Source organism: Lolium perenne, chromosome 3, assembly GCF_019359855.2.
Source record: "Lolium perenne isolate Kyuss_39 chromosome 3, Kyuss_2.0, whole genome shotgun sequence".
Lineage (NCBI taxonomy): Eukaryota > Viridiplantae > Streptophyta > Magnoliopsida > Poales > Poaceae > Lolium > Lolium perenne.
Window position 1 is genome coordinate 237,249,168 of NC_067246.2, and position 14,977 is coordinate 237,264,144.

A 14,977-nucleotide genomic window follows, 5' to 3' on the forward strand; every position below is an offset into this window, starting at 1 on the left:
TCCTCATTTGATTCTAAGGATCCTATATCTGGTGCCTCTAAAGCATCTAGTAGACGTAACAAGTACTTAAAAGTACTAATAATTTGCAATACATCTTTTAAAAGCAGCACAAGCAATCAAGTACCCAAACTAAATAAGCTAGGGGCACAAATATAAGTAAAAACAAAGCTATCTAACCCTTAAAATCACGAGAAAGTATTTTATCAACATGGATGGGCATTGGCACAAATTATTTAGAGGCATCATAGAATTGTTAATATCTTATAAAATAATTTGCACCTATTAATAAAAATACAAGTGCCACAAATACATACTGTCGAACCAAAGAATAACTTCAGTAACACTTGGCCCAAACTGATGAACATAGCCACCAAATACGACAACCATGGTTCATCGACTGGATGAACTACGTTAAGCAAAGTTACTAAAATAAATAAAACCTAAATCGCACATACTAGCTAGTGAAACTTGGGTCACTCATTATGATTAAATTACTAACCACGTTGTTCTTGAAGCCTGCATGGTTCACGACGACGTAGAATGAATCTGACTTTCTATTTGATCGATGATAGTTCATGTGTGGCTGATTACAGGCATGGCAGATCTCCAACACTGAAATACAAGAAAGACGTCGAGTTAGAAGAAGATTGAGAGAAAAATCAGAACAAACATGAACTGAAAAACCCCTAAACAAAATGGAAAAAACATCCAAAGGAAAAAAATCTCACATCAATCTTGGGAACAAACTAGATAGGATGAAATGCAAAATCACACTCTATTTCAGCAATTGAAGAGTGTACGAATGATTGGAGAAATCCAGAGAAAATCTAGAGAAAGAATTGTCGATGGTACCGTACTGCCGTCGCTCGAACTGGCGTGTGTGCCTATTTTTAGATTTTCCCTAAAACGATAGTTCCTATTGATGGCCATCTGGGTACAGTGACTTGTAGAGACGATCCTAATTCATAACCGTCTAAGGAATATCTTCGATCATGTTTCCTATAATGACCGTTTCCGGACCGACAATTTTTAGAGGTGGCAGCAGTTCTGAACCAGCTCTAACAGTCTTAGAGACGGTCATGCATTCTTGACCGTCTGAGGTATTCATGCAGAAGCGGCTTATTTTAAAACTTGGGTCAAACCAGCTCGAGGAGCGTCTCTAAGTAGCGAGTTCGTACCAGTGTTACAATAGTACGAGTGCCGGGCTTCTCTCCTTGATGGTCAACATGTCCGGAGGCGTGTCATCGCCACGGTCTTAACGTTGAAGATGGATGGCTTCTCAGGAATCTCGTTAATTTTTATATTTCATGAGGTGCTTTCTTTGTAATGCTTGTTGTTTTTTAATGCTAGGATTCTATTTAAAAAATAAATATCACCTATGGAAATGCGCCATTTCAGAAGCATTTTATGACTACATGGCCATCTTCTGCAAATTCACATGTCATCGTGAGATGGTTTCTGTGCAAGGCTGTTAAAGTACAGAATGTTGAGAAGCCTTGCATCCATTCTCCTGGGCTAAATTCCGAGGCGTGCCCAGCGAAAGCCTCCGCAGGCCCAGTCGGAGAGAGTTGCAGAGATGGCCGCCGCTCTCCGCTCAACAAAAAAAAAGATGGCCGCCGCTCCCCCTGGTGACCTGGTCCGCCGCTACTCCACGCGACGCATGCCGCATTGCCGCTACCACGCTGCCTACGGTCCACTGCGGGAAGGACTCCCCGACGCGGGGGCTTGGAGGGGCTGACTGCTGGCGCCGGCGGCGAGGACGCCAACGCTGCCCCACTCCCCGGACACGACGGGCTAGATTTCTGCGGCTGAGGTAAGCAAGAAATTTCATATTCTTTCAGTGCTGCACATCTATTCGTTTCCCTCCAAGAATTTTGTAGTTATTAGTGATCTGATTATTGCTTCTAGAAAAAAAAAACACCATTGATGCTGCTGCATTCACAATTTTAGTTGGATGCCCATGATCCGTTGAGCAAATAAGAGAATACTACTACCATCTATTTCAATGTATACACAATTCAGGCTGTAACTTCTTTTTTTTTTCGAGAGCACGCGCAAAGCGTGCCTTATCTTTATAGAAGGAAGAAACAAAGCATGTACAAGAGCGCACAAAAGTGCAGAGACACACACACACCCCCCCTCCGCCTAGACCTACTCTCTCGCTGTATCTAGCCTCCCTCCTCTCTTGGCTCTCTCCCAAAGGTGAAACTCCTGTCTAATCTCTCCCACCATAAGCTCTACGGATTTATGCTCGCGGATGTTGCCAAAAGCCCTCGCATTCCTTTGCTTCCAAATTGTCCATGCCGTGCAGATAACCATGGAGTCGAAGCGCCTCCTATCACATCTCCTCACCCGCTTTCGTGCTTCCGTCCACCAGCGCTGTAAGTTTCCAACAAAACCTGGGTCCTCGATCTACAGCTCCGCACTGTGAAGCACTCTACACCACACCTGTCTGGAATATGGGCACAAAGTCAGGATATGGTCAACGTTATCCTCCTCCTGCAAACATGTATAGCATGCATCCGGGCGGTCCTGGAGACCGTGTCTCGCCCTCCTATCCGAGGTCCAGAGCCTGTACCTCAAGGCCAACCAAGCGAACATCTTGCCTTTCATGGGTGAGAAGGAACCCCACACTGGCTTACTCATACTCCAGCGGACGCTTCCAGTACATAGCATCTTATAAGTGTCTCTAGCCGAGTATACTCCTGAGCTTGCCCGTTTCCACTCAATGCGGTCAGCACTCAGGACGTCTCTCTCCACCGTTTCCATGGCCTCCCACAAACGCATGCATTGTGTCCAAAGCTCTACTGTCATCTCCCCTTGTATGTCATCGATCCATCCCTCATCCTCCAGGGCCTCCGCCACCCGGCGGGTATTTTTTTCTCCTAGTCGGTACCATGGCGAACACCTCAGGTGCCAACTCCTCCGCAGTGAAACCATCAATCCATCTATCCCTCCAAAAGTAGGTGAGCTGTCCATCCCCCACAACGAAACGCGCTAAGCTTTGGAACACACCATCGGCTTCTGGATCATTGAGACCCGGAAGACCTTGCCACGGTCTCACCTGGTCCGTGCGTCTCAACCAGTGCCATCTCACTCTAAGGGCAAGACCCTGCAGCCGGAGGTCCTTGACTCCCAGCCCCCCGTACTGCTTTGGCTTGCAGATGCTCCTCCATGCAACTAGGCACTGCCCCCCTCGAACTTCACTTTTACCAGCCCAAAAGAACGCTCTCATCCATTTGTTTATCTCCTCTAGAAGCCACAAGGGGGCCTCCGCCACCACCATTTGGTGAACCGCTATGGCCGCCACCACTGAGTTAACCAGGACCAACCTCCCTTCCCGCCGGATAAGTCCCCTCTGCCAGGCCGGGACACATGTGATGACCCGATCTAGCAGCGGCTGCCACTCCGCCTTGGTTAGGGGCCGAAGCGCAAGCTGGAGCCCCAGGTATCAGATTGGGAAAGCTGCTAGCTCGCACCCAAGAACCCTAGCCGTCCTCTGCTCCTCCTCCAAAGTACCACGAATCAAGGTGGCCGTCGTCTTCCCGAAGTTCACGTGCAGCCCCGAGGCCTCTCCAAAGAGACTCAGAATGTGTCTCACCGCCAACAACTCCCCCATCTCCGGCTTCAGAAACAGCACCACATCATCCGCATAAACTGAAATCCTCTGTATGGGGGAAATAGCGGCCAGGCTCCGAAACATCCCCGCGTGGACCGCCTTGATGACCATCACGGAGAGGACCTCCATTGCCGCAACAAACAGCATGGGGGATGTGGGGTCGCCCTGTCTCAACCCACGCTCATGATAGATACGGTCACCCGGAACACCATTAACCATCACCCTCGTGTTAGCCGTATACAACAACAATGCAACCCACTTCAGGAACCTATCTCCAAAGCCCATTCTCCTGAGCACCTCAAACAGGAAACTCCAGGAAATAGAGTCAAACGCGCGCGCAATGTCAAGCTTTAGGAGCACTCCGGTCTGTCTCCTCATGTTAATCTTCCTGGCCACTTGCCTCACCAGCATGAAATTATCATGTAAGCTCCGGTGTTTTATAAAGGCCGACTGGTTCACGCTCACCAGTTCTCCAAGTCTCAGGCGCAGGCGGTTCGCTATAATCTTAGAAAAGAGCTTCGCGAAGCTATGTACGAGGCTTATAGGCCTAAAATCCTTTATCTCCAACGCCTCAGGCTTTTTAGGTATCAAGGTGATGAGCGCTCTATTGAGCCTGGCAAAGCCTCTGCCATCTCCCACTCCAAGCTTCATAAGCCCCGCAAGGATATCCCCTTTTATGACTGGCCACGCTCTCTGGTAGAAAGCCCCGGTGAAACCATCCGGGCCCGGCGCCCTATCGCTAGGCATCTCACGGATCGTGTTCCAAACTTCCTCCTCGGTGAACATAACATCTAGCTCTCTAAGGTCCGTGACAGGGATGTTTAAAGCCTCCAGATCCACCGTGTGCTCTCGTGTTTGCATGCTTCCTATGAGCCTCTCAAAGGCCTCCGTGAACACCTCATTTTTGCGCTCCTGTGTTGTTGCCATCTCATCTCCCACTCTCACCGCGGCAATATAGTTCTTTGTTCTCCGTCCATTTGCCACCGCATGGAACAGCTTGGTATTCGCATCACCCTCTCGGAGCCACCTCATCCTCGACCGTTGTCTCGCGATGGTTCTCTCAAGGGATGCCAACCCGAGCACCACAAGCTTTAGCACTTTTCTTAACCACGCCTCCGCCGGCGAGAGCGCCCTCGACTCTTGAGCGACATCAAACCTCAGGATGAGGGTATTCGCCATAGCTATCTTAAGCTTTATATTCCCCACTCTCTTTTCTCCCCACGCTTGGAAGTACTCCGCCGCATTCCTGAATAAGGCATCCAGCCTTCTGAAAGGGTCTATGATGCAAGGGTCGCAAACCCAAGCTTCCCTCAAAGCCTCCTCAAACCCCTCTAGGTTTAGCCAAAATGACTCAAATTTGAACCTTCTCTTTGGCCTAAAAGCCGCACTCAACGAAAGGTGGATCGGGGCGTGGTCCGAAACCGATGAGGAAAGAGCTTGAAGGATCGCGTCCGGGTGCATGAGGTTCCAGTCAACCGACACCATGGCCCTATCAATGCGCGTTAGGGTTGGTACCTCTCTCTCATTACTCCAAGTGAAACGCCTACCATGAAGGTAAAGGTCCTTGACCTCATGCTCAAGCACAAAGTGTCTAAACCTCGACATGATGAATCTATCAAGCCGATCATTATTCTTCTCCTCCGCATAAAGTATCATGTTGAAATCCCCAAGCAACAACCACGGCCCTGGGCACAAACCCCTCCTCTCCGCTAGCTCCCTCAAGAAGTCAAGCTTATCGTCATGCGTTTGTGGTCCATAGACTGTGGTTATCCACCACCTGTTATTATCTCTGGGCACCACCTCCCCCGTCACAGCATAAGAATCAAAACTCACCCGCTCAATATCCACACATGACTTGTTCCAAGCTAGGAGAATTCCTCCTCTCGTCTCAATCGCAGGCACGTACACATGACCATCAAAAGATGGCCCTAGACATTGCATTACCAACACATCATCGATTACATTCAACTTCGTCTCCTGAAGGCACACTATGCTAACTCTGAGACTAGCTACAAACTCACGCACATCATCTCTCTTGGCTGGATCGTTCAGGCCTCGAACATTCCAGCACAGAATCTCAAACATGCAATCCATAAAAAAACCTAGCTAAACTCCTCCTCGGCCCTAAGCACCTCAGTGAGCCGCCACTGCCCTCCTGCAGTGCTCCTCCCCCTCAAAACTCAAGGGCAGCTCCTTGCCAAAGATGGCTGCAAGGACTCGCAGCTGCGCATCCCTGACTGGCGAGTCGAAGAACTCCTTGAAGCGCCTGAGGTCACCATCGCTCACAGCAAGGTTCTCCGGGCAGAACCTTAAGGCCTTGAGCAGCGTTCTCTCCGCAGCCGACGCCAACTTGACCTGTGTGCCAGCCCTCGCAGCCATCGAACTCCTGGTCACTCTCTTGGGGGTAAAGGGTTCCGCATCCGCCCTGAGCCCCGTGGCTCTCTCGAACTCGCTTAGCAGCGGTGGCGCTAAGGCTTTAAGGATCGAAGAGCAGAAACGCTTGATCCTAGCCAGCTCAAGGTTCTCCTGGTCAGGCACCACCTCCACCTCTGGCTCCCCGTCCCGGCCCTGTTGCACCACCTGAGTCTCAGCGCCAACCAGCACCTCGGGCGGCCTCTCCACCTCCTCCAGCTATTGGGCCAGCCCCCTGGGCACCATTTGCATGATGCTGTTGGGCCCCGTGTAGCTGGTACTCACCTGGCCCGAACCCTGTTCCTCCACTGCCCTAGAAAAGCTGGACCAGCCCAACGGACTCCCTGGCACAGCCGACGTGGCTCTGTCACGATGCGAAACGTCGGAAACGGAGACACAGAAAAACTCCTCCTCCTCTCCTCGAAAATCGGCCGCTCCCGCCCTTTTCTCCTTGCTCGTGGGCCCACCAGAACCCGCTCCTGCGATGTTGTCCTCATCTCCAGAGGTGGACCCCTGCAGCGATCCCGATGGGGACAGGAAGCTCCTGTTCACCCGCCCCACCTCCTCGACGTGCCTCTCCCTGGTTGGCTCCAGGGCCTCGGGATCCGCCACTGGCAGCGTCTCTGGCGCATCCGACCAAACAACCTGGTCCGCTCCCGTCTCCCGCGGCTCACGAACAGCCACGTCGCCCCCAGCCAACGGCTCCTTCTCCACTAGTCCATGCACAGGCACGCTGCGGGCCAAAACTGCTCCTGCTATCTCCTGCTCAACCCCAGAAGCCTTGGCAGCATCTGTAGCCAAAGCTACTTTGACAGGCGCGGTCCTGTTTGACCCTGACAGGATAGGGCCAGGCCTTTGACTGGCGCATGCCGTTTGGACAGTGAGTGGAGCGGGGCTGCCCACCACCGGCAGCAACAGTCTCTTCTCCGGCGCCGGCGCCGACAGGGAAACTCCGCAGGACGCCATCGAAGAAAAACCTCCAGGGCCGCGCCGGCGATCTGGCACTCCACGCCGCCAGGCAAGATCCCTGTAAATCCTCCGCGAGCCCTCCCCAGCTCCTCCTCCACGCCCGGCAGCATCATCATCTCCGAACTCTCTAGGCCCAGCTTGACCACCTCCGTCTCCGAACCCAACCCTAGCACCGACGGGCTGGGGCTCCTCCTCCTCCACACGCACCAGGTGAATAAGGACACGATACTGCAGCGTCTTGATTGCCTTCCCACCTGACCCTGCAACATCGACCACCGCCGCCGCCGTCCTTGCAGGGGCCGCACGCACTCCCCCTCCCGGCACAGGTTCCGGGATCGCAAGCTTCCGCGCCACCGGGATAGCCTCCAGGTCCGATGTCCAAGCAGACAGCTTGAACAGGGAGAGATCCCTCCTCTCCATCGTCTCCGGCGCAACAGCATCAATGGCGCAACCCTTTCCCAATAGATCCTCAACCACCGAAGTATCCCACGCATGTGGGGGGAGCCCTTCTAGCACGAGCAAGACCTTGCTGGCCATCGGCACCATGACCGCCTGCGCCTGCCTGTTCCAAGGGCGAAAAGACAGCGGCGCACCGGCCACCAGCACCGCGGGCATCACCGCAATGTGCTCCCTCAACTCCAAGGACTCACAGACCAGAAGGAAATCCTCCGGAGCAAACGCATGGACGGAAACGGTCCCCTCCGGCACGCCGCGCCAGCGCAGCGCCGCCGCCACCTGCTCGCAAGTCACAGCCGGCCTCCGACCTCCGACGGTGGTGACCAAGGCGAACTGGAGCCTCTGCTCCAGGTCGCACATGCCCGCCGACCTCCTGACAACGCACAGCATCGGTGGCTCCTCAGCCGGGCCAAGCTCTCTGGTGGCCATGACCGGCGGCTCGACAGCGAGCGGCGGCCAAGCGCCCATGGGGGGCAACCTCGAAGCAGCCAGCAGCGGGGGCGGGGGCGGAGCTGCTGACTGCGGGAGCGGCGGTGCCTGCGGAAGCGGCGGTGGTGGTGGAAGCGTGGGCGACGCCGCCCGCTCTCTCTGCTCAACCTGGCGCGGCTGCTGCCCATGGCGCACACGCTCCGGAGACCTGCGCCTGGCCATCTTGGCGAGCGCGAGCTGCCTCAGCTCCTCCTCCGACGACGGACTGCGCGGGCGCTTGCACTCCAACGCCGGGTGCCCCTTCTGCCAGCACCTCATGCATACTTCGGCATTCGTGCAATCTTTCTTGTGGTGGCCCGGCAAGAAGCAGCGGAAGCAGATGCCGCGCATGTCCTGCGCCGCCGCCGCCGCTCCCCACCCCGCCGCACCAGCCTCGTTCCTCGTCTCCAATCTCCTCGTCCACTTCTTGCCCCTGGACGGCTTCGGCAACTCCCAAGCCAGGCAATCCTGGACGCGCGCCCTTCCCTCCGGTTGCTCCTTCTCACCAACCTCCAGCCGCGGCGCGACGCTGCCGCCCGACGACGCCGACGAAATGCCCAGCCCGGACACATGGTCATGGCGCCGCGGCGACGCCGACGAGACGGACTCAGGGCTCCCCTCCGGGGCCCAGCGGCTCGAGAAGCCCGGTGGGTGCGAGGCTGTTGAATCCATGGCTGGGGAAGCACGCTACGCCGGCAAGGCGCCCCGGCGGCGGCGACGGACCTACCTGGACACGCGCGGTTGCGCTCGCTCGCTCACCTACCTTTTTTTTTAGAAATATAGGGGGCCGCAACCCCCCCAAGCCCCATTTTTATTGAAACGAAGCCACAGGTTTCAGCAGTGTAATATGCGAGGAGAAAGAAAGTCAGACTCCTAGCTATTTTAGTTCCGTACTACTTTATTACAAAACTATGATCTTCATCCTCAAGTTACAGCCAGCCTATATAACAACAACTAGACGAAGAACCAGTTGGTGTTGTCGATGAAGAACTGCCGGCGATCCGCATCCGTCTTCAAGTCAGCCAAGCAATCCGCAGTAATTCCCCCCTCTTGAAGTCCAGTAGTTGCAAGTTTCTTTCCATTAGTCGCGAGTGTTGATTCTTGAGCAATGGACGCCATCTCCTCAGCATTGAGGTTGCACGATCCCAGACCGTTAGTAAGCTTGACCATTGACGCTCCTGAAAGCACATATTGTTTCGGGTTTTCCATAAGGACCATAAGAAAGCAGCAGTAGTAATACTGAAAATGGAGTTACTAGCAAGCCATATACGACACATAGCATCAATGCTAGATATATGATTCCCGGTGAAAATCTCAGTAAGCATCAACCAAATTTGCTTAGCAACAACACATTCAAAAAACAAGTGAGAAACAGATTCATTTTCATCACAAAACAAACAAGATCTATCATGTACTGCACGACGCTTTGCAAGGTTATCTCGAGTTAAAAGGCGATTTTGTACTAGAAGCCACATAAACACTTGTACACGTCCAGGAACAGAAATTTTCCAAATAGATGCAAGATGTGGGACGCGAACACCACCATCATTAACCAGATTATAGAAAGATCTCACCGAATATTCCCCAGAAGCTTCAAGACTCCAAATCGGAGTATCTCTATCGCGGGAGAGGGATACAAATCCCAAAAGAGCACACAACTCCCGCCATCTACACATCATATTAGTATCAAAACAACGACGAAAAGACAAGCGGATTTCACCATCAACCAAGACATCAGAAACTTTTGCTGATGGCTCATTGCAAATTGAAAATAAATCCCAAAATAAAGTGACCAGAGAACCACCAGACATCCAAGTGTCCAGCCAAAACAAGACATTGTTCCCATTGCCGACCTTCCAGTGGTAACTAGAGCAAATGGATGGGGCAGCCCAAGTTAACCCTTTCCAAAAAGGAGAAGAAGCAGCATTGGCACTAATCCAACAAAAGTTAGGAGAGGTGTTATATTTGTATTCAATGATTTTCCTCCAAATTTTATCTTCCGCAGAGAAGAAACGCTTGAACCAAGAACCCAAAAGACAAAGATTCATATCCCTAAGATTAGGAACACCCAACCCACCAAACTTCTTTTTCCTGGTAATTAAACCCCAATCAGCTAAGTGATACTTGTGTTGGTCGTCTAAATCTCCCCAAAAGAAATTAGCCATCTGTGAGTAAATAACATTGATCGCCCATTTTGGGAACTTAATAACAGATAGCAAATATGTTGGAATACTAGCAAGACAAGCCTTAATCAAGATAAGTTTACCCTCATAGGAAATTAATTTCCCTCTCCAACCAGAAATTTTCCTAATGATAAGGTCAATAATGGGTTGTAAATCCTCCTTCCTCAGCTTCCCAAAATGCAAAGGAACACCCAAATACTTGAAAGGAAAGGATCCCAAGTTACAACAGAAAATCTGAGCAAATTCATTAGCGGAACCATCTGTTAAATTCATAGTCATCAAATCACTCTTATGGTAATTAATTTTTAACCCGGAAAGACATTCAAAGCATGTCAAAATCCATTTAAGCAACCGAGCCATATGAGCGTCCGGCTCTAAGAAAAGGATAGTGTCATCAGCGTATTGTAGGCTGATGACACCTCCAGGAACTACTTGTGGGAGTAATCCCCTAATCAAATTTCTTTCCGCGGCCTTGTGGAGCATTTTGGTAAAAACCTCAGCTATACAATTGAAGAGAATGGGCGAGAGTGGATCACCTTGTTTTAAACCCTTACCAGCAACAAAATACTGGCTGTTTTGGTCATTAATTCTAACACAAAACGATCCATCCACCAAGGCCTTAGAGATCCAACCTCTAAATTTACTACCAAAGCCTCTAGAGACCAACATCTCATTCAAAAACTCCCAACTCACACGATCGTAAGCTTTCTCGTAGTCAAGTTTCAAAACTAGACCAGAGGACTGCGATCTATGAAGCTCATGAATGATTTCGTGTGCAGACACGACACTCTCAAGGATGAATCTTCCTTTAATAAAAGCTGATTGACTCAAGGAGATCAATCTATCAGCCACAGGGCCCAATCTATTAGTCATAAGCTTTGTAAAAACCTTCAAAGAGCAATTACACAGACTAATAGGTCGAAATTTTTTCATTTCCTTGGCATCTGGTTCCTTTGGAATAAGGGTGATTATGGAAAAATTTAGTCTGAACACATCCAAAGAACCAGACCAGAAATCCGCAGCTAAAGCCATAAAGTCTGTTTTAATTACTTCCCAAAAGGTCTGATAGAAGAGGAAAGATAGGCCATCAGGTCCAGGCGCACCATTAGCATAAGAGCCAAAAATTGCAGCCTTCACTTCTTCTTCAGTAAAGGGTTTCTCTAAGAGTTCATTTTCTTCCGGAGTCACCAGATCATCAGCATCCCAAAAGTCCATACCAAGATGAACATTTGGTTTAGCCTCAAAGCCAAACAAATTTTTATAGAACTCGCAAGCAATTGAAAGCATTTCATGGGTAGTGGTCACAGGACCAGATGGGCCTTCTAACACAGCTAACTGTTTTTTCCGCCTGCGTTGGTTAGCCACCGCGTGGAAATATGCCGTGTTACGATCACCCTCAAGGATTTCTTTTTCTCTCGACCGTTGGAACGCCTTGGTTTCCTCTGTTTTCCAAATAATATCCAAATCATTTTTAATTTGGGACATCCTATCTCTATCAGCCTGCTCTAGTCTATTCTGCTCAGAAAAGACATCAAGGATATCATATTCTTGCAGCAAATCTTTTTTACGCTTTTTTTGAGCTGCTTCCACATTGGAATTCCAACCTCTAAGATTTTTCCTCACCCTTCTAGTTTTGAATTGCCAGATATCGATAGCAGAAGTGAGGGAAGAAGGGACGGATGTTGTCCAACTTTTGGTAACAAAAGGAACAAACTCCGGTTCCCCCAGCCACCATTTTTCGAATCTAAATAATTTTTGAACAGGGGAAGAACTGAGCCCAAACTCAATAAGCAAAGGGGTGTGATCACTACCAGATTTCGATATTGCTCTCACCAAGGAGAGAGGAAACTTGATATCCCAATCAGTTGAAGCAAAGACATGATCAAGAGTAGCATGAATGAGGTTTTCTTGATTATTAGCCCAAGTAAAACAACGGTTAGAGATTGGAAGATCAAGTAAAGCCCATTTATTCATCCAATCATTAAACAAAAAAGTAAGTTGGTGACTAATATTCCCAGAACTTTTCTCGGCTTCATTAAGTACTAAGTTAAAGTCACCTCCAATTAAAGAAGGGTATCTACATTGTTCCATCACTAAATGTAATTCAGCAAGGAAATCAAGTTTATGATCTGCATAGGCAGAACCATACACCACAACCAATTGCCATACAAAACCATCACATAAGTTTTTAACCACTGTGGTAACACAGTAACTATGCAAATTATAACTCAGAACTTCAAACAAGTCAGTTTTAAATCCTACTAAAATACCACCAGCGGTACCTTTAGCAGGTAAATAATTCCACTTAAAGTCATGTGGACCAGAAATGGCCTTAAGAAAACTATTAGAGATTTGTTCTTTTTTTGTTTCTTGAAAACCCACAAAATCAATTTTGTTGTTTTGCAAGACATCACCAATACTTTTAGATCTACCAGGTTTTCCTACCTCGTTTTCCAAATACTATGTTAGGTTGTAACTTCTTAATTGATCAGCAGTGGATGTAGCCTTGAGGTCAGGAGAATGATCACACTTCAGGGGCTTTTTACGTGTGCTGAGTGCTGACCTTGTCATTAGAGCCATGAATCCTCCTGTTATGTTGAGGTTGAGAGGTCAGAGTTGCTGTATACAGAAAGTGAATGACCATGTAAAGTGCCTATTCTTCTTGGTTGCTCGGTATGCTTCTATTGAAATGTTTCGTATGTCATGGGAATTACTTCATTTGAAGCATTACTAAGTGCTCAGCTCACCTATTTGCTGCTCACCTTTAAAGGAACAGTGATACTCAGCAGTGATAATCTGATTATTGCTTCTAGAGTTATTACTAATCTGATCATGGGAGTATAAAACTGCAGGCGCGCATTTTGAGAGCTCTTGCGCATGATAATGAAAAGGAGAATGTTATGAATAACTTTTCAAAATTTTGACATGGTTGAATAAATTGAGGGAAATTAATTTTCCCGAACACTATTTATGGCCTAACGGGGTTTAGAAATGTTGAATAACTAGGCATGGAATTTAATTTGGTTCAGCTGCCAGTTGTGTTATCTAAAACCATCTTTTTCAAAAGAACATTTTTATTTTACTTGTTGTACATTTTTCACAATTGACTGCTTATTTTAGTTGAATTTTCACTTGTTGGTTCAGCAGCATATAAAGGTAATTGATGAACAGTGTACTTCAAAGGTATAAATAGATAGCGAATAGCGCTATAAAAACAAAGTGGATGTACCCTTGAGGTCAGGAGAATGATCGCACTTCAGGGGCTTTTTACTGTGTTAAGCTACATCTGCAGTTTTTATCACAATTGATGAACCCTATTTGTCATTCTTCTACTGACCTTTGCCAGATGAGGAGTAGTACTAATGCATCGAGTTTTTGTCCCGATTTTATTGTACTTAACAACTAACTTCAGTCATTTGGTTGATGATTTGCAGAAGAACAATAAAGAATTTATGAAACAGGTGACACAGAAACCATTTTTGTCATGTGCTACAGGATTTCTTGTAGCAACAAAGGTATGTTGTTTTCCAAACACGCGATTTGTTCTTCTAACATGAGACTAAAAGTAAATTTCAACTTTATCTTACCTGCTCATATGAAATGCTTTCTCAAAATTATACAACAAAGCTTTATTCTGAAAACTTAGTTAATGGTCAAGTTATGTTTCCCTTGTGTGGTCTATAGGATAATTAAAATCGATGGCATGCAAAGTTTTTTGAAAATTTTAATTAGCTTTGCACACCATGATTGCAGCATGGATCTTAGTGGAAGTCTGGAACCGCTCGAAGGCTGCAATGATATTTTATTTATTCAATTTACCTATTTTTGTAGTTGCACTCTTCTACTCCCAAACATGTCGGTGATTTGTCTAAATTTGGATGTACATGGGACGGAGGGAGTATTTCATGTAGGTCAAGCCTGTGCAGCCAAATGTGCACACTCAGAGGTAAGACTAAAAGAGACTACTGAGACCGCGTGGTAGCAATTTTGTCAGCAACTCCATGATATCTCCAAGTAGGAGGGATTTTTAGCTGTTCTTGTGATGATTTCTGTGCGGCAAGACTCTGGATGTGATGACGCCCGTGACTGAAAAACTGCGGCTTGCACACTATGTGATGATCGGTTTGGAATGCAGTGCGCCGCTTGCTAAGTATCTAGAAAAACTGAGGGCATCAAAGTTACTTGCTGTTCTTATGTGCATTTGAATTTCGAAGGATGCCCACATTATATTAAGTTACGGCTGCATCAATTTCCCCTGTTGTTTGTACCATATAACTGAAGAAACGAGAAAACTCTGGGCTTCTCAATCTTGCACCATAATGGAAGAACTGAGAAAACTCTAGACTTCCATATTACTGAATCTGATTCAGCTAGACGTGTATATTTGTTTTCTGAGATATTTAGTTAATTCCTATCTCTCCAACCATTTTGTGTTCATATTTAAGCCTAACTACTACACCTTTTCTGCTGATGCTACTTCAGAGATGGCAGTGTAATGAACGGATGAGGCGCTCTAGATCTGTCGAAGATGCACGACTGCAACCTTTATTTTTTTGAGGGCGGGGAGCCTCCCGACATTGCATTATAAGAACTGCGTGACTGCAACCTTTAAAATTGATCATCTGGAAGAGAAAGCTTCAGAATGGTTATAATAAGCCCACGATGGTTGTACATCTGGAAGTACATCTTCCACTTTAGCTATCACGGTTGCCTTAGAGCATCTCCACTCGTTGGGCCTGCCCACGACGAAATCCGGACGAAACAACCGCCGGATTGGACGAAATAAAGTCGTGGGGACTACCGTATTTCCAGTCGTCCACCCGGAGTTCGGCGGACATAGTTTAAATTCAAACAAACCATCGCCCCGCGC

General features: G+C 48.3%; 2 long non-coding RNA genes across 2 annotated transcripts; both read left to right on the plus strand.

The window, feature by feature from the left end:
- The first annotated feature begins 1,685 nt into the window (after positions 1-1,685).
- Positions 1,686-12,857, plus strand: LOC127343929 (uncharacterized). The gene is made up of 2 exons (XR_007877628.1): positions 1,686-1,813; positions 12,603-12,857. It is a non-coding gene; the product is annotated as an uncharacterized lncRNA (long non-coding RNA).
- Positions 12,858-13,478: 621 nt separating this feature from the next.
- LOC127343928 (uncharacterized) lies at positions 13,479-14,257 on the plus strand. Its single transcript, XR_007877626.1, has 2 exons — positions 13,479-13,622; positions 13,939-14,257. It is a non-coding gene; the product is annotated as an uncharacterized lncRNA (long non-coding RNA).
- The last annotated feature ends 720 nt before the right edge of the window (positions 14,258-14,977 follow it).